Genomic DNA, 19,890 nt, shown 5'->3' with positions numbered 1-19,890 from the left:
TTCTTTTTCAGAATCTCCCTTTCTCATGGCTGCGTCCAGCAACGCCCGCCCTCCATCTCACAGAATGTAGTTGCGTTTTAAGCCAACATCCCTTAAAATCTTATACACATCTTTCCTTTTTATATTTTAAGAACAAAATGATACACTTAAGAACGTACCAATTTAACCAAATAGGCTTAATTGTGCGGCTGTCACAGCGGTGTGTATTTGGTAGAATTTCGTGTTCTCGTTTCACGGTATTAAGAGAGGTTGAGTGAGCGACTTTATATTCCGTTAAGTCATAATTTACAAGGCAGTTTTACAAATGTTTTCTCACTGGCCCCTTAAGAATCTCTCAGAGGCTTAGACTAGTTGGTATGTCACGGAGGAGGGAGGGTGACTGTCCGTGATCCTGCAGCTGGCGTGGAGAGAGAAGGCCTTCTGGTCTGAGAGCTGTGCGCTTTTACTCCACCTCACACTCAATTCAGGTCCTTTTTTTTTCTTTTTTTATGAACATATATCGCCATATCTCCTCCCTCTTGCGTCTCCCTCCCACCCTCCCTATCCCACCCCTCTAGGTGGTCACAAAGCACCGAGCTGATCTCCCTGTGCTATGCGGCTGCTTCCCGCTAGCTATCTATTTTACATTTGGTAGTGTATATAAGTCCATGCCGCTCTCTCCCTTTGTCCCAGCTTACCCTTCCCCGTCCCCGTGTCCTCAAGTCCATTCTCTACGTCTGCGTCTTTATTCCTGTCCTGCCCCTAGGTTCCTTTTTATCCACAGGGCGACCGACTTCTCCTGTGGACCAGGGCGCTGTGATGAAAGAACACCCCACCCTCCTTCCCCTGTTCACACGGTGTGCCAAGAGTTCTGGGCAGTGCGCACCGCCTCGCTGGCTATAATCTGACAGGGCCGTGGCTGCAATGGCCCCGGGGAGGGTCCCTGCCGGCTGCTCTGTTCCCTGGAGCCTGGGAGATGGAGCTCCCCCTCCCTTCCTGCAGCTCCTCAGGCTCTGCTGTGCAGGTGAGGAGCATCCATTCGCACAGACCGGACTGCAGGACGGATCACCAGGTCAGTGCAGTTCGGAGCCTGGCCTCCAGAAAGCGTCTCCTTTCCTCGCTGCTGCCAGAAAGGAAAGAACGGACCTTCAATCCAATCTCTCTACCCAGGGACCCTCTTACAGGTAAGAGATGCAGTCTGATAGTGTATGACCTTCCGCTGGTTTTGCCCATGTTAAGTGAGACCTCATGGAACAAAGCAGCCATGCAAAGAGCTGGAGAAGAACATTCTAGGAAGAGAGAACAGGAACTAGAAAGCCCTGAGGAGAGAATGAACAGGGTGAGTTTTAGAAACAGGAAGGAGACCAGTGTGACGAAAGCGGGGTTCAGCAAACTTTTCTTGCAAAGGGCCAGCTAGTAAATATCTTAAGCTTTTAGGCCAGTCGGTCTTGGTCGCAACTGCTCTGCTCTTGTAGCACAGAAGCCGCCCTGGACAATGCATACACGGATGGGCATGGCTGTGTTCCAACAAAACCGTATTTATGGACACTGGTAATTGAATTGCCTATCATTTTCACATGTCACAATATAGTGTTCTTCTTTTGATTTTTTTCCCAACCGTTTAAAAATGTAAAAACCATTCTCAGCTCAGGAGCTGTACAAAAACAGGCAGTCGGCTGGGTTTTGCCCGTGGGCTGTCATTTGCTGACCCCAGGGCTAAAGCATGGGGAGCAAGTGGGAGAAAGAGTAGTCCCAGATGGAGTGAGAGAGAATGAGGTGGGCGCAGGCCAGACCCCATGCAGGGGTTTTGTAGGCCATGGAAGCAAGAGCAGATTTTATTCTAATTGCTGTGGGGAATGCCTGAGGGGCTTTAGGCAGGAGTGTGACGTGATATATTTTAATAACACTCTGGTGCATCTGAGTCTAGAGTGGACTGTCAGGAGACAAAAGTAGAAGCAGAGATACCAGTAAGGAGCCTTCTCCATCAGACCAGGAAGAGACGACAAAATCCTGGAATGGGAATTAGATCCCCAGCCTCAAAGGGAGTGGCCCATCAGGGGGATAGGTGTTTGAGCAGAGCACCTGGTACATAGCATGTTCTCAGTAAGTGTACGTTCCCTACACTTTCCTTCCTTCTTTGGTGATAAAAAGGCTGGAATACTGGTTTGGTCCAAATCTCTCACCACTCTCAGAAAAATGAGTCATTCTACTAAAAATAAGTCAGATAATATCATGAAAAGTGAGTGGACACACACTTAAGTTTTGTTAATGACTCTGTGATAGGTTTTGTGTGTGTGTGTGTGTGTGTGTGTGTATTCATATTTTTGTTGAGCCACATGAAATAGCTAAAATTTTCTACTGATTAAGGTTTATTGAGATCACTGGCCTTATTGGTGCTCTGAAAATACATTTAGTTTTAATCTATTTAGTTGTCCTCATTAAAAGTATTAATATGTAAATCAAACCATCATGCTGTATGCCTTAAATTTATATAATGATGTATGTCAATTATTTCTCAATAAAACTGGAAAAAAGAATTAATATATTGAAAAGGTTTTTAAAAATTATCCTTAAGTACCGAGAGAAAAAAACAAACTTGATCATTTTGCCAGAATTAACAAAAACCAACCTTTATACACCATTCCATGTTCTCCCAGTCTCTTAATCTCACCTGGCATTGAATCGGCATAAAAATGTAAGAAACACCAAAGTCACGAATTTGCCTGATATTGGCAAATTATCAACTTGGAAAAGGGGGATGAATCACCCTGGATCCCATATGGGACCACATAAGACCATGAGGTTGAGACGAGGCGTGATAAAAAGCTAACCAACCCGGAATCTGGGCATGAAGTAAGACAGTTGTAGGGTTAAAGATTTTAGACCTATTTGATTTTATGTACTTAGAAAGGTAGAGGTGGTTAATCAGTAGTTATTAATATTATATTTACAGCGAAGCATACATATGACCGTAGTTCTTGGCCCAGGACGGCTCTGGGGAGAACCCTTCCTCGCCTCTTCCAGTTTCCGTGGCTCCAAGCATTCCTTGGCTTGCAGCTGCACCACTGTAGTCTCTGCCTTTGTCCTCACGTGGATTTGTCCTCTGTGGGTGTGTCTTCTTCTCTTCTTTATAAGGACACTTGTCTTTGGATTGAGGGCCCACCAGGATGACCCAGAATGATCTCATTTCCAGATCCTTAACTGATGACGAGTCTGCTGTCATCTTTATTTTTGTTCTTTTTTATATAATACCTTTTTCTTCTCTGGCTGCTCTGAAGATTTTTCTCTTTATCATGTGTTTTCAGAAATTTGGTTATGATTTGCCTCACTGTGTTTTATTGTTTGTTTGATTGATTGTCCTGCTTAAGGTTTGTTGAGCTTCTTGCATCTATGGGATTCATCAAACTTGGAAAATTTTTGATCATTATTTCCTCAAAGATTTTTTTCTGGCCTCCCCCCCACTCCTCTCTCTTTCTCTTTCTGGGATTTCTGTTAAATATATGTGTGTCAGATTGCTTCACATTACCCCAAAGGATCACTCAGTCTTTGTTTATATTTTCATTTTCTTTCCGTCTTTTTTTTTTTTTTAATCTCTGTGCTTCATTGTGGATAGATCGTATTGCTATCACTTCATATTCCCTGGCCTTTTGTGCCTAATCTGCTGCTATTCCTATCCAGTGAATTTTTTTTGAAATAAACTTTTATTTGAGAAGAGTCTTAGATTTACAGAAAAACTGCAAAGATAGTACAGAGTTCCTGTATACTCCTCACCCAGTTTCCCCTATTGCTAACATTTTACATTACTGTGACACATTTGTTACAGCTAATGAACCAACGTTGGTATATTACTATTAACTAAAGTCCATACTTTATTCAGATTTCCTTAGTTTTTACCTAATGTCCTTTTTCACCTCTAGGATGCCACATTACATGTAGTTATCATGCCTCCTTAGGCTTCGCTAGGTTGTGACAGTTTCTCATACTTTTTTGTTTTGGATGCCTTTGAGAGTTTTGAGGAGGTATTTTGCGGAATGTCCCTCAGTTTGGGTTGGTCTGATGTTTTCCGCATGGTTAGACCGAGTGTATTAGGTTTTTTTTGCTGTCGTAATAAATTACTACAAACTTAGTGGCTTAAACAATACAACACAAATATATTACTTACAATTCTGTAGGTCAGAAGTCTGACGTGAGTCTCACTGGGTCAAAATCAAAGTGTCAGAGGGCTGTATTCCTCTCTGGAAGTTCTGGGGGATTCTGTGTCCTTGTCTCAGCTTCTAGAGGCCATTTACAACCCCTTGGCTGGGGGTCCCTTCCTCCATCTACAAACCGAGCAACTCTCTCTGACCTTCTGTCTCTGACCTGCTACCATCGTCACATCTCTCTCTCTGTCTCTGGCGACAGAGCAGTAAAAGGTCTCCACTTTTAAGGACTCATGTGATTAGACTGGGTTCACCCAGATAATCCAGGGTAGTCTCTGGATCTCAAGGTCCCTATCCTTAATCTCATCTGCAAAGTCTCTTTTCCCATAAAGTAATATATTCTGGGGTTTAGAATATGGACATTTTGGGGGCCATTATTCTGCCTACCACATTGGAGTTACGGATTTTTGATACAAAGGCCACTGAGTCATTTTCATTACATCATATTAAGGGTTCATGCTATCAACATGATTTATCACTGATGATGTTAACTTTGATCACTTGGGTGAGGTAGTTTGTCAAGTTTCTCCACTATAAAGTTATCTTTGCCTCTATTTCCATACTGTTCTCTTTGGAAGGAAATCACTAAGCGCATCCCACACTTAAGGGATTAGAATTATGCTCTACCTCCTTGAGGGAGTAGGACCTACATAAAATTATTTGAAATTTTTCTGTATGCATATTTGCATTTATTTATTTATTATCATTGATTTTTATTAGTATGGACTCATCAATATTTATTTTATACTTTGAGTTATAATCCAATATTTTCTTTTTTTTTTTTTTGTTCAAACTGTTTCAGCATAGGTCTTTCATTTGGCTCCTTTGTTCCTTTGACATGCCTCCATCATTTTGTTTTTTTGAGAACTTTCTTGCTTTCTGTATATTCTCTGCCCCAGCTCTAGAATCTCATTTCTCCAAGAAGTCCTGGTTTCTTTTATTGGAGAATGGATTTAGAAACCAAGATCTGGTTCTGGGTTCATCCAGTTAAACTTTAAGATGGTGTACTTTTTATCTTAGAATTTTCATTTATTTCTTTTTGATATCTTCCTTTTCTCTTTCTCATTAGGTTCATATTTTCCTTTAAATATGTGTTCACAATTATAAGATCTTTAAAAAAAAATCTTTGTCTTCTACTTCCATCATATCTAGCTTTTATTTGTATCTATTCCTACTGCTTTTTTTTCTTGATTCTCGGTCATGTTTTCTTACTTCTTGGCATGTTTAGTAATTTTTTATTAGATTTTAGACATTGTGTATTTTATGTTGCTGAATGTTTGAATTCTTGTTTGATTTTTCATCTTTAATGAGTTTTTGGCTTTGTTTAGGCAAATAGTTTTTTTTGTTTTGTTTTGTTTTTTAAATTTATTTATTTATTTATTTATTTATTTATGGCTGTGTTGGGTCTTCGTTTCTGTGCGAGGGCTTTCTCCAGTTGCGGCGAGCGGGGGCCACTCTTCATCGCGGTGCACGGGCCTCTCACTGTCGTGGCCTCTCCCGTTGCGGAGCACAGGCTCCAGACGCGCAGGCTCAGTAGCTGTGGCTCATGGGCTTAGTTGCTCCACGGCATGTGGGATCGTCCCAGACCAGGGCTCGAACCCGTGTCCCCTGCATTGGCAGGCAGATTCTTAACCACTGCGCCACCAGGGAAGCCCTAGGCAAATAGTTTTACTCGCATTTCAGCTTTATCCCTTCAAGACCTGATTTTAATTTTTCTAAGACATATGGAAAGTAGCCCCGCTCCAGCGTTTGTTCAGCCCTACCAGAGAGGCATAAATGGCTTGGCATCTCCATTCTGCCTGTTGGGAATTTGATCAATTCCAAGGTCTGTGTAAGCTCTGGGAATATTTCGTTTACCATGCCCCAGTCATTGTTTGTCCAGCCTTTTGGAGTTCTGGTTTTCACATGCCTAGTCCAGAACTCAGCAAACGCTAGAGGGGACCGTACAAATTTCTGGAGCTCTTTTTCTGTGTAACTATGTCTTTTTGAGAACTCTGCCTCACAACTTCCATCTACCTAAGCTTCTCTGATGTCTGATCTTTGTTTCCTCAGTTTCTTCCCTGCTTCTATTTGGGTCCCCCCATCCCTGCAGCTGCAGCATGGAAATCACCTCCAACAGAAAACCCAGGGCTCACTTCATCTGATTCCCTTTTCTCAAGGATCATTGTCCTGTGCTGCCTGAAAAACTGTTGTTTCATATGTTTTGTCCAGTTTTCTAGTTGTTTACTGCAGGTTGTCAAGTCTAGTCCTTATCACTCTTTCATGGCCAAACTATCCCTTCCTTTCTTAATTGTGATGTCTTGATATAGATCTTCACATCATATCTTCATTTACATATTGAATTAGACATTGGGGTGCCTTTTAAATTTGGAAAATCATGTCCCTCAAAATTTCCTGAGGAATTTTCTTATGCCTCTACTAATTTCCTATCCACGGTTATCTCAATTCTCATCTTCTAAAATTTGTACTAGATATTGGATCTCTTGCATTGAGTATCCATTTTTTATTATTTTTTCCTATTGTCCATTTCTTTATTATTTTATTATGCTTTATATTGAGATTTACTTGACTTTATCTTCCAGTTATTCTATAGAATTAAAAAAATGTTCTGTCATATTTTTAATTTCTAGGAACCCTTTTGTATTCTCTAATTGTTCCTTTTAATATCATTTTGTTCTTCTTTTGTAGATGTAATATCTTCTCTCACATCTTTAATGATATTAACATTTTTTGACATTTTCTTTCCCACACCATCTTTGTTTCCTCTGAGTTCTTTGTTCTGTTTTTTTTCATCATGGTTATATTAGAGTGTCTCTTGGCCCTTGAGTGTTCACTCTTAAAAGTAAGGCACCAAAAAGCTCACCTGACCAGAAGCTCAGCATACATGTGTTGGTCTTATACACTGGTGGTCTTCACTGAGGCAGATCGGGGGACCAGTTGTTGTTTTTACTGAGGCCCTGCAAATATCACTGTTTACAAGTATTTTCTCTGGGGGAGCACCCTCCAATCTCCTCTCTTGGAATTTTATTCTGGATGTTGGTGTTCTGGGTCTGAGCAGTAGAAAAGAGATGGAGATTTCACTGTTCCACACACAGACTCCCTCAATTCTCTTGCTTCAGATGGAACTCCACCTCTGCTCACCTCAGAGTCTGGAGGGAGAAGAGAGGTCAACAAACTGCTTGGGAACTGGGTGGGGGTGGAGAACTGGAGGGATCAATTTAATCCTGCTGCCCCCTGCCCAGTTGTTCCCATTCCTGTGCTTTTCTGGGTTCTGTATGGAAAATTAGCTCACTCCTCAACTCCCTTTGCAGCCACTAAGGTTCGACCTTCCTTCTCTCTGCTTAGTCTTTGATATTCATCTTTCCAAATTCTCTCTCTATATACTGTGGGCACAGACATCTCCTAGTTTCCGAATGATGGATATGCATTTCTGTTACCTGTTTTCCTTGATGTTTCTTGGTGAATTTTGAGAGAAGGTGGTTGGGTGGGTATGTCTTTACTCTGTCATTCTGAAACCAGAGTCTCCCACATTTTTGTAGCAGAAAACAGGACTCTTATAATTCCTTTATTTTTGTTTCATTAAAGCCTAAACTTGGAGATAAATTAAATTTTAATCTAATTTGAGCTTTATACTGGCTAATAGGAAGAAATGAAGTATATAGAAAAAGGGTTAGAGGTCATCAAACATCTAGATAAAATACTAGTTTAGTGCACAGGTGTTTTGCCTACGTGACCACAAGCTCAACATCTGAGCATTAGATATTTTCTTCTTTAGTTTTCACCGCTGTCTGGAATCATCATAGCCATGTAATTAAAGTAACTTGTGAGCGGAATGCTGATTTAACAAATAACTTGAGGCTACTCTTCTGTACATGCTGAACGTGGCCATGGACAGATCCACTACATTACATCAGCCCGTCCGCTGATACACGCCCTAACCTAAGAGCTTCCAAGGAATTCACATCTGCAGGCACTGATCTGGTGACTGTCACCTTTCGCTTTCATTCCATGGAATCAGTTAAAGTATCCCAAGGAAATAGTTCTCAGCCTATAGTTTTAGAGGCCAAAGAGCTGCCTTAGCGATCTTCTTAAATGCACATATTTCTTCCACATGTTGGAATGTAGGAGTCTTTCTGCCCCCATATCCACTTTTTAACTGAAAAAACTAGTTTCCTAACTATACCAATATATTTAATGTATAATTCAACAAAATCCCTTTGGCCTAAACACAGAACTGGCCTGGACTGTAGGACCAGATGAATTTGTTAGATGGGTGTTCTGTGTGGGATGAGAGGACATTTTAAAGTCTGAAAGCTTCTGTGAAGGATTTTTAAAGCTGGCTGTTAAGTATACACACACACACACACACACAAATCTATTTTTAATTGCTCATTTATTTATTGTGTGAGCATTTTATTTTATTTTTATTTTTATTTTTTTTATTGGGGTATAGTTGTTTTAATTGCTTATTTATTTTTAACCTATTCTTTAAGGTACAGCTCAAATCCCACTACCTGTAGGAAGCCTGAGCCGTTCTTTGGTATCCTTACTATGCTTTGTTGTTTACCATGTGGAATCATTTATTTTTGGGCTTGACTGATGAAGGTGTCATGCTGATGTAATGGACACCTATCACTCGGTGAATAATCCTCAGAATAGGTACAGAGAAAACTGGACTAAGGTCTCTACTTTTCCTGAGGCCACTGAACTATCATGGACATACAAGTAATGTTGAACAGAAACGCACACAGCACTTTCTCCAAGTGTATTCAGTGGGCCAGCCTCCAGCAGCTGCTTGCTTCCCTCCTGTGAATGCATCCAACCTGCCTGGAGGGGAAGCCGTGTTGGTTCTGTAAGATGCTGTAGGAGAATTCATCAGGGTGAAGCAGAGAACCCTTAACAAGAGCAGGGCTCAAGCTGCCATGAGAGCAACAGCCTTTATTCCCACGGTTTTACACTTTAGGAAACTCCTCCTTACCTTTCAGGTAGCAGATATGCACAGAAAGGGCCACGATGGGCCTTTCCCACGGGGAGAGCAGGAGGATCTTATAGGGAAGTGAAACGCCAGCTGCTTAAAAGTGTCTCCATCGTGGGTCTATTGGGTGGCTCTGGGTTAAAGCACTCTTACCAGAAGGGTCCTGAAGTGACATAAACATAGTGGACACTCAAGAAAAGTCTAGGGCTTCCCTGGTGTCGCAGTGGTTGAGAGTCTGTCTGCCAATGCAGGGGACACGGGTTCGAGCCCTGGTCTGGGAAGATCCCACATGCCGCGGAGCAACTAGGCCCGTGAGCCACGACTACTGAGCCTGCGCGTCTGGAGCCTGTGCCCCGCAACAAGAGAGGCCGCGATAGTGAGAGGCCCGCGCATTGTGATGAAGAGTGGCCCCTGCTTGCCGCAACTAGAGAAAGCCCTCGCACAGAAACGAAGACCCAACACAGCCAAAAATAAATAAATAAATAAATAAACTTGAAAAAAGGCCACAAGCAAAATTATTAAAAAAAAAAAAAAGTCTATTGATAATTAATTATCAAGGGCAGTTTCTCTCTCTCTCTCCTTCTGTCTCTCTGACACACACATACAATACCAAGCAAAACAGAAATCAGAAATCAAAGTGATTTTAATCTTTCTCTTTAATCTGCTCTGTATTTCCAAATTTTCATTTTGTTTTAAAATTATCATCGTTTTTTTTTTTTTAAAGGAAAAACTGTTCTTAAATTTGTTTATTTATTTATTTTTGACTGTGTTGGGTCTTCGTTTCTGTGCGAGGGCTTTCTTTAGTTGTGGCGAGCGGGGGCCACTCTTCATCACGGTGCGCGGGCCTCTCACTGTCGCGGCCTCTCTCGTTGGGGAGCACAGGCTCCAGACGCGCAGGCTCAGTAGTTGTGGCTCAAGGGCCTAGTTGCTCCGCGGCATGTGGGATCTTCCCAGACCAGGGCTCAAACCCGTGTCCCCTGCATTGGCAGGCAGATTCTCAACCACTGCACCACCAGGGAAGCCCTATCATCTTTTTCCTCAGTACAAAAATAAATAAAGAAAAAAATTAGTAGCTCACCTGTCCTTAAGGTGACCAATATTAACAGCTTCATATCTACACCTTTATCCTTTTAAATTCAAACTTTTTTGGGGGGTGTCCACTGTTGTCTTTGCAAAAAGGAGATCAAAATATGAACCTTTCTTTGCATCTTGATCTTCATTCTTTATAATACATCCTGGTCCCCTGTCCAGAACAACAGATATTCTTAATTTGTTCTTTTTTATTGGTGCATAACATCCCATAGAATGGATCAACCCCAGTTTATTCAATCATTCAGTTATCAACATTCAAGTTCTTTCTGATTTTGTCACTACAAAGAAGTCTGTATTGCTCTAATATTCTTCTATAATCACGTATTATTTATATTAGAAAATATCATTTAGACTATAAAAATAGATAATTACTATAAAGTCAAGAAACAGATGCTGAATGAACAGATAAATGAATGTATTAAAATGTTACCTGGGAGTGGGGCCACATGCCATTTCTGTCTTGAAATAATCATCTTTGCACTGTGGGCCCTGTCTCCTAACGTGGACCGCAAATGCCTCAAGATCGGGAAGCAGGCCTCTTTCTTCTTCGTCGCCTCCAAAATTGCTGAGCACGGTCCTGTGGAGGGTGGGCAGCCGCAGGCCCACACAACGCACTGAGCCCTCATAGTGTCTTTTGAAAACAGCTGTCTAGATTTCAGAATGAAAGTTTCCCATGTGTACAATGTTATAAAATGGTGTATTCCCGGGCCAGCCCACAAACTCTTAATTTAACCCATAATGAAGGAAAACTATATACTTGTACCATCATGGTTTCTTATTACTTCTGTGGGAAAAATGTTCTGAATTGAGTTTCTGCATGCAGAGAATCCTCCTCTACTGTGTGTGTGTGTGCGTGTGTGTGTGTGTGTGTGTGTGTGTGTGTGTGTGAGACAGAGACAGAGACAGAGACAGAGAGAGACATCCTACCCTTTACTGCCTTCAAATGAGTTGTTTTCTCTCCCTTCTGCTAATCCTGTTATACGTGGAAATTGAGCAAGCAAAATAGGAAATATGATGACTAAATGTGAAAGTGCCAGAAAGAAGAAAGGCAAAAAAAGAAAAAATTTAACATAAAATTTTGATATTTTGCTTAGAGTCTTCATTCATGTTTGAGATCTAAGAATTTGAATTTGATTGCTAAGAATATAGTAATATTCTTGCATACAAATGAAATGAAACTTTACAAGTAGAAGAGATTCTTTAGTTGTTATAGATTTCTCCTAAGTCAAACTTTTTCAAACGGCATATTTAAAACATGATGTGAATCAAAGCAAAAGCTTATTTAAATATTAATAATGATTATGGAATGTATCACTTATTAATAGCCATTGATCTGGACACACGTTAGTTTGTTTTTATATGTTCCTTTGGAGAGTCCTGTTTGGAGAGTCATTAAAAATGAATATTTTGATAAAATTGAAAACTGGGAGAAACTATATAGCATTTGTAGGAAAAAATTATCTTCTACACAGAGATTTAAAAATTCTTATAAGAATGTAGTGTAAAATATAAGATGTATTAACCAGTGCTTTGTTTTTTGAAGTCCCATGGATAAAACTAGCTAAAACTTACAAGTCGGGCTTCCCTGGTGGTGCAGTGGTTAAGAATCCACCTGCCAATGCAGGGGACACAGGTTCAAGCCCTGGTCCGGGAAGATCCCACATGCCACGAGCAACTAAGCCCGTGCGCCACAACTACTGAGCCTGTGCTCTAGAACCCGCGAGCCACAACTACTGAAGCCCGCACGCCTAGAGGCCGTGCTCTGCAACAAGAGAAGCCACCGCGATGAGAAGCCCGTGCACTGCAATGAAGAGTAGCCCCCATTCACCGCAACTAGAGAAAAGCCCACGCACAGCATCGAAGACCCAACGCAGCCAAAAATAAAATAAATAAATTTAAAAAAAACCTTACAAGTCCTTTACATAAAAATCATAAGCATATCAAGAAATAATTTTCTGAAATCACCTATAAAAATATATTAAAATGTTTACATTAATAAAAGGAAAATCTATTCTTAAAAATGTTAATTTTTCAAAAGGAAGAAAATCACCCATAGTTCCACTCCTCAAAGACACCCACTATTAATGTTTTGATGTAGTTCCTTTTCACCTTACTTATATGAACATCTTTAGGGTGACCTTACTGTACATATAAAACTTTGTTTTCCTTTTACCCTCGATGGAGCATAAATTTCCTACTATCTTACTTAAGTTCATCATAAGCAAAAATACCAATAAGAGTGTATATGTGGTAAAATATTTGTAAGCATTGTGGAAGATGACAGGGCTGGGTTAGTGTTCCTCTAATTTCTCAATGAGGGAAAAGGCTTGGTGAAAAGTGTCATATAAACATGACATCAACCACATACATTGTGAAACGAGTCGTCATGAATCTGTTGGTTCTGCATCCCTGAAAAGATGAAAAGTTCTCATCAAGGTAGGAAATAAAAACAAGGAACTATGGAGACAATCTGAGCAACTCAAGTGAGGGTGAACCTACAATGTTGGCCCCTCCGCCGAGGCTGGCTCCGCCCAGCCACCCAGCGTGAACTCACCCATCAACCCTCCCTCGGGCGTCTGTTCCTGGGTCTGCATATTTCTTTCTCTCCTTCAGTCTTAAGGTTCTTCACTTATGGTTTGTCGTGTTTTCTTTCTTATCTCCAGTTATAGGAAAATGAAGCAAAACTAACTGCCAGTAGTATTGGTGGCTTTGATCTTTTTCACATTTTTTTTTAAAGCGACAGAACCTTTTCCCCAAATGAAATCTTACGCAGAAACTCAATATGTAAAACAGGAAAGAAAGTGATATTTTTTTTTGGTTGTCCGGAGAGAAGTGGTGCTAAAAACCCAGCATCCACAGCTGGACATTGAGAAAATAGTGGTGGGCTGTTTAAATCAACATTTGCTTTCAAATTACAAAACATCCAAGGCAAATCGTGAAGTTTTACTTACGCCGATTGTTCTGCCAACAAAAATTCAGTTTTGTGGAAACTATTTATTACACACAAGGGGTTTCTGATGGAAAAGAAATTTGAAAATTTTTAGAAATCAAAAAAAAGAAATACATTTGAAACCATTAAATTTTGGAATGAATGTTGATTTTGTGGTGACACAATCTCTGAAAATTATCATCATTCACTCAAAACAGTCTGAGGAAAATAGCATGTGCCTGGAATCCACAGTTGAATATATCTTCTTTTTTTTTTAAGGGAAGTTTTTATGGGGGTAGGGTAAAAAGAATGAAGTAAAAATTTACTTCATTTATTTGTGGAGATGAAAATCAGAGAGAAAGTTAAAGGGAAAGAAATACCTTAGGAATACCAAAAAGAAATCAAAAAGAAGATTAAACTGTTTCAAAATATCCCCAATGCATTGTTTCCTCAACAAATTCATCATGTAATGAACTGAGAGGTCAGTGCAAGAACAGTTACAAATTCTTCTGAGAAATCCACAAATTAAGAAATCCTTGCATCTCATTGACGTTGAGGAGACAGTTGGGAAATTTATAGCGTGACCTTTTAAAACCACAGAACCCTTCAAAATCTTCCCATTGATCTTAGAATAAAATCCGAAGTCCTTGATCTGGCCTCTGCCCACCTGCCTGTGTCCTTCTTACCCTCATTCAGAACTCTGAAGTCACATTCACCTTCTTTTGGTTTCCAGAATATGCTAGACCCTTTTGCTTTTCAGGGCCTTTGTCTTCAATCTTTCCCCTGGCTCGGGGCTTCATCACACAGTTGATATCAGTTACGTGTTGAAGTGTGTCCCCCTCAAAATTCATATGTTGAAATCCCAATCCCGCAATACCTCAGATTGTCTTTGCAGATGTAATGAATTAAGATGAGATCATATTGGAGTATGGTGGGCCCCTAATCCAGTAAGACTAGTGTCCCTATAAAACAGGGAAATTTGGATACAGACACACATCCAGGGAGAACACCACGTGAAGATGAAGGCAGAGATGGAGTGATGCCGCTACAAGCCAAAGAATGCCCAGGATTGCTGGCCAACCACCAGAAGCCAGGAGGCAAGGAACAGGTCCTTCCCCCATAACCCTCAGAAGGAGCCAACCCTGTGGACACCTTGATCTTGGACTTCCAGCTTCCAGAACTGAGAGGCAATGCATTTCTGTTACTTCCACCACCTGGCTTGTGGTACTGTGTTGTGGCAGCCCCAGGAAATGAATACAGTCTCCTCTCCTCCAACTTTTGGCTTAAATGTCATTTTCTCCTTGAGAAACCTTCCTTGACCGCCTAGATCCCCCAGTATTTTCTATCCAAAGTCCTGTTTGTTTCCCTCAGGACACGGATACAAATCTGTAACTATTTCCTTGGTTTGTCTGTCTGTCTGTTGGCATCACCCCCACTAGAATGTAAGCTCCAGGAGAGCAGGGGTTGGTCCTGCCTTGTTCTTACCGGCTTGTCAGGAGCACGGCTAGGAAATGTCTTGGAGTTGCATCTCAGGAGAAGGAGGCAGCGCCGAGAGGTGTGTGTGTGAATTGTCGTGCACCTTTTGGATGTAGTGGAGATGAAACTTTCTGAGGAAGTAGGAGTATTTAAAAATACTGTCAATCCTTTGTTTTCTGACTCTTCTGTCTTTCTGATTGGCAAACTTCCAAACACTTTCCAATAGGATAAGGTGTGTTATTCAAAATGCTCAGAAGTTTGGGGACAAAGAGAACAGACTGAACATCATCAAGGTTCACATGCTGTGAATGAGGAGCTTATAGGAAAACGGTGGAAGCTGTAACAAAAATTCTTCAAATATTCGGATTCAGTGAATTATGTGGTTTGCTGAATTTATGTTACAAACTGGAAATTTATTTAAAAAAATTTTTTTTAATTTTATTTATTTATTTTTGGCTGCGTTGGGTCTTCGTTGCTGTGCGCGGGCTTTCTCTAGTTGCGTTGAGCAGGGGCTACTCTTCATTGCGGTTCACGGGCTTCTCATTGCGGTGGCTTCTCTTGTTGCGGAGCACAGGCTCTAGGTGCATGGGCTTCAGTAGTTGTGGCTCGCGGGCTCAGTAGTTGTGGCTCATGGGCTCTAGAGCGCAGGCTCAGTAGTTGTGGCGCATGGGCTTAGTTGCTCCGAGGCATGTGGGATCTTCCTGGACCAGGGCTCGAACCTGTGTCCCCTGCATTGGCAGGCGGATTCTTAACCACTGCGCCACCAGCAAAGTCCCTAAAATCTTTTTAATACTTGAAACTATTATAGTAATTTTTTCTAAAGAACCTCAAGGCAAGGCTATAGGCACTTTTTCTTTCTGACTTTAAAAGCACTACTTTATAGTTTATCACCTTAGAGAAATAATGAATATTTCAAAGCCATTTGGGATGAAACAGAGAAATTATAGCAAAAAAAAAATTTTGAAGTTTTCAAAGTTGAAACCCTTCCTTTTGGACAAGAAAAATTCACTCATCTCTCTCTCCCTCTCTGCCCATACACACACACACACACACACACACACACACACACACACACACACACATCCTGGCACTTTTAAAGAGCATTTCTTCCCTTACTTCATCAGAAGAACAGGACAAAATTAATATTTATTACTAAGGTTTGGGCAATATATTACTCAATTTAAATTCATTATTTTCAGAGAATAATTGCAACAAAATGCACCTCATTTTAGAGTTTCTAGCAAAATGGAAGAAACTGTTACATGAGGTAATATTTCTCCAAATTGATGCCTATGGTCCCTGAACTTTGATTGATGGCTTTTTCAACATCTTTGCAGTTCTGCTGTTTCAACTGCAATCTAATGTGGCTGTATATTTATTCAGTGTGGACTTCACAATGATATTCTTTGCTTTGTATTGGCCAACTGCTCTGGCAAGTGTGGAACACTCATTTTCCATGATTTTATAACCTCTGCTAAATTATAGCAGCATGGAAGAGAGCCTTGGTGGCCAGGACCGAAGTGGTACCAGAGATGTTGTGGGGAAAATTAGGGCATCAACTGACAGACTGATGAGGGGGGCACTGATTTAATCACAGCTATAAATACTTAACCCTTTAGTGAGCATGCCATCATATTCTACATTCATAACTTTAACGTACAGTTATAAAGACTGCGATTATAGATGGAGGTGATGTCCGAGCCATTACTAGGATGATACAATGGAAATTAACATTCCAATTTACTAGACTGTAAGAAAACTTCTTGGAAGGCAGATATTTTCATTTGTTTTGTTCACAAGAAAAGTTCTTGGGCATTCAATAAATGATTATTACTTGACTCAATAAATGATTCAATAAATTATTATTACTTGACTCAATAAAGGATTATTGCTTAAATGATTATTTTATCAAACTATTCTCATTTATTAGAAAAATAAATTAAAAACCCATTTGAGAGGGGCTAACCTTGAATGTATCTTTAAGTTTCAATCATGGAGAGGTCAATTGCTGCATGGCCAAGTAATCACTCTCCTTTCTCGACTCCCTTGAAAAGAAATGAGTCCTGATGCATCCAGGTAGACGGTCCTAGGATGTTCCATCCTGCAGGTGAAACATAAACACGCCTCACTCAAGAGCTCACTCTAGTTTCAATATACTACACTGCTCAAACAACATCTGTTGCTTTAGACCAGGTGTTTGGTCAGATTTCTTTGGTATGGCAAAGGCTATTTTTTCCAGAAACTTTCAAAAAGGTTATATTTTGCTATACTGATCCGTTTTCCACAGAGATTTATGACTATGCATCTCATCAAAGGGCTAAAATATTTCTTGACGATGTATATCAATACACAGTGGATTTTGGGGTCATATTTACATGTCTTCAAGGGCATAAGAACAGAATGAAATTCAGTCTATGCTTTATGAGTTTAGGGGCCTGGAAATTGGAAATGATACCCATGCCCAGGGAGCTCCAGGGGCTCAGGAAGGGTGGGAGTTGGTGATGTCTCCCAGTTTCCTGGCTGGTTAATGAAGTGACAAATACAAGGTGGTAGGGAAAGATGTTATGAGTTTAGTTTTGGACATAAATAATTTGTTGTACCCGAGGAACATCTAGAATAAATGCATCCAGAGCGTAGAAATTATAGATGATGGAGTTATCACCAAATAGGGATATCTGAAGCTTTGGATGTGGGTGAGAGCACTCAAAGAGAAAGCATGTAGAATTAGAAAATAGGAGGGGTGAAGACAGAATATCTAGAAACACCATAATTTAGGAGGCTGGCAGCAGAAGAGGAGCCAGCCGAGAAATAAAACAGGAGAAGGATGTCACATAGGCATCGGGCAGTATGATGGGAATTATTAAATGATACAGAGACGCTGAGCAGATGAGGACTGGAAATGGCCCTTTAGAAAAATTACTAGAGGGACTTCTCTGGCAGTCCAGTGGTTAAGACTCGGTGCTTCCACTGCAGGGGGCACAGGTTCGATTCCTGGTCAGGGAACTAAGAGCCCTGCATGCTGCGTGGTGGAGCCAAAAAAAAAAAAAAAATTACTAGAAGGAAATACATAAAAATATCACCAGGTCTATTCCTTACTGGTAAGATTGCAGGTGTCATATTTTCTTTTCAACTTTTCTGTACTTCCTGCATTCTGCACAATAAATATCGATTACATTAAAAATACTCTGATAAAGTCTAAAATATTTTTTGAGAACCCAGGGCAAGTACCTATTAATTCCCAAGTAGTTGAGTGCCTCTGTGCTGGACACCATGCTAAGGACAAAACGACGAACAAGAGGATGGCTCTGCTGTTTTACCAAAAGGAATGGAAGCTGGGTTGACAAGGGAGGGGTGTAGAGCTTGTGGGGCACAGTAGCAGGAGATGGGGCTGGAAAAGAAGTTTGGTGCCAGATTATAATGGGCTTTTTATGTCTTGTCAAATAATATGGACTTTATTCTGAAGGCTGTGGAGAGATTTTTGAGGGGTGGAGTTTGGATTGGAATTGTGCTTCACCTGAAGTTGATTTTCTGCTTAACTTGGCTGTTAACCTGGATGAGCCCGAGTTAAGAAGCCCAGTTCTGAGGCCACTGCCATAGCTGAATAAAGGCGATGCAAAGGGGATGGAGGAGGGGCCAGGCCCAGAGAGATTTGGGGTCAGCATCAACAGGTCAGTAGGATACTACTGATTGGATGTGTGTTGGGGGGAAGGAAAACATTAAGGACTACTGGGTTTTTAACTTGGGCCCATGGGTGGTAAAGAGTGACAACTGTCCTACAGAGTTTGTATACAGTTACTCTAATCACCTATAATAGTCATTGCTTTATGAAATAAGAAAGTGACTGGCTGGGTCAAATAGTATTCTATGAGGGGATAAGAAATAATGGTGCATGGGAAATCTATTTTTGAGACCACGGCCACAAAACAGAAGCCTAAACCCTCAGCTGTCTCCTCACCAAAAGCATTGAGATACTTTTCTTTTTCCAGTCCATAGAACTCAATACTTCTGTGACAAAGAGGGTGTTGGAGCTATGTTTTTAGAAAAGTGTTTACATATATGTAGCTCTGGCCTCTCAGGAAGGGACTTTCTGTGTCGGGGAGAGAAGTTTGGGAGAAGGCCAATGAAACTGCATGTGGGGGAAGAAACAGGTATAACCAGGTGAGAATCTATACTTTAAAACAAGGGACCCCAAAAACGGCAGGTCCCAAGTGAACTGTATCAGTTTGAGCTAACACACCTTGAAGGTGACAGGTGCTGCCCCTGTATTCTTGCATTCTCTCACTCATCCCCATTTCAAGGCATTGAATACTGAGGCGTTAGGTTAAGCAACTTGACTGGAGATGCCCAGCTAGTAAGTTAAAGAGGCCAAATTTGAACCTAGCTGCATGTACTACAGTATAAAACCCCTCTCCTGGACCAGCCACATTAAGACATCTTTCAGGAAAATTAGCTCTCACCCTTGCCCATCTCATCCTGCAGGGAGGGAACTTCTGTTGCACACTCAGTCTGGGAGGACGCTGCTGGTGACTTACTAGGGGAAGGCCTTCCTTTTCGCCCCCAGACGGAGCTCCAGGCGGTGTCCCTGATGACAGCTGCCCTTCAAATGGTTACACACTCAGCTACTGATAAGGGTTCAAATAAAGTTAAGGATGCGTTACTTGGCCCAGTTATTGCACTAGTATCCAAGTAATGCTCCCTTGTCAGTTAATTGCTCCTCGTGTTCCTTGGAAGTGGGCAGTGTTACAAAGTGAATTTTTATTCACTCAGAAAACAGGCTCTAAACACCGCTGCCACCTGCCCCACCAACTGCATGGCAAGAGCTTTGCCTCCCCGACACGCCCTCTTCCTCCCTCCTTCCCTACCTTCAGGTGACCCTTAGGATGGAGAGTCAGGTAGGTACCTGCTGTCCCCTCCTACCGCCGCCAGCTTACGGCCGGAACCCAAGCTCGCGCCCAGTACCCCACCCCCCGGACCCCCACTCGAGTGTGAGCGCCCGGGTGTGCGAGCAGCAGACTCACGCGCAGCCGCTTGTTGCTCCCGCTGCCGCGACGTGGGGAAGTGAAAATGAAATTGACTTTTCTGAGAAATGATGAAAGCGGCGCTGCCTGCCAATGAACAGCGGCGGCGAACTTCCGCACCTCCAGGCCGGGCAGCTCGCGCCCTCCCTCCGCCTCCACCTCCCAGTTGCACAAGCTTGAAACAAACACTGGGGAGGAAGGGCGGAGGGAGGAGGGCGGAGG

At 41.5% G+C, this 19,890-nt stretch overlaps 1 long non-coding RNA gene across 12 annotated transcripts; it reads right to left on the bottom strand.

Annotated features, from left to right (window-relative positions):
• Window positions 1-972: 972 nt before the first annotated feature.
• Window positions 973-19,761, bottom strand: LOC132356698 (uncharacterized). 12 transcript variants are annotated; one of them, XR_009500006.1, is made up of 6 exons: window positions 19,669-19,751; window positions 16,617-16,751; window positions 10,676-10,893; window positions 10,232-10,396; window positions 9,157-9,316; window positions 973-1,102 (listed from the first exon to the last, which is right to left on the bottom strand). It is a non-coding gene; the product is annotated as an uncharacterized LOC132356698 (long non-coding RNA). The 12 variants fall into 12 exon arrangements; XR_009499999.1 differs by lacking the exon at window positions 973-1,102 and adding an exon at window positions 19,183-19,272 and having other exon boundaries at window positions 8,555-9,316; window positions 19,669-19,759; XR_009500003.1 differs by lacking the exon at window positions 973-1,102 and adding an exon at window positions 8,555-9,073.
• Between the last annotated feature and the right edge of the window lie 129 nt (window positions 19,762-19,890).

The sequence above is a fragment of the Balaenoptera ricei genome, chromosome 21 (assembly GCF_028023285.1).
Source record: "Balaenoptera ricei isolate mBalRic1 chromosome 21, mBalRic1.hap2, whole genome shotgun sequence".
NCBI classification, from domain to species: Eukaryota; Metazoa; Chordata; class Mammalia; order Artiodactyla; family Balaenopteridae; genus Balaenoptera; species Balaenoptera ricei.
The sequence above is the reverse complement of the archived record's forward strand: the minus strand, read 5'-3'. Positions and strand labels throughout refer to the sequence as shown.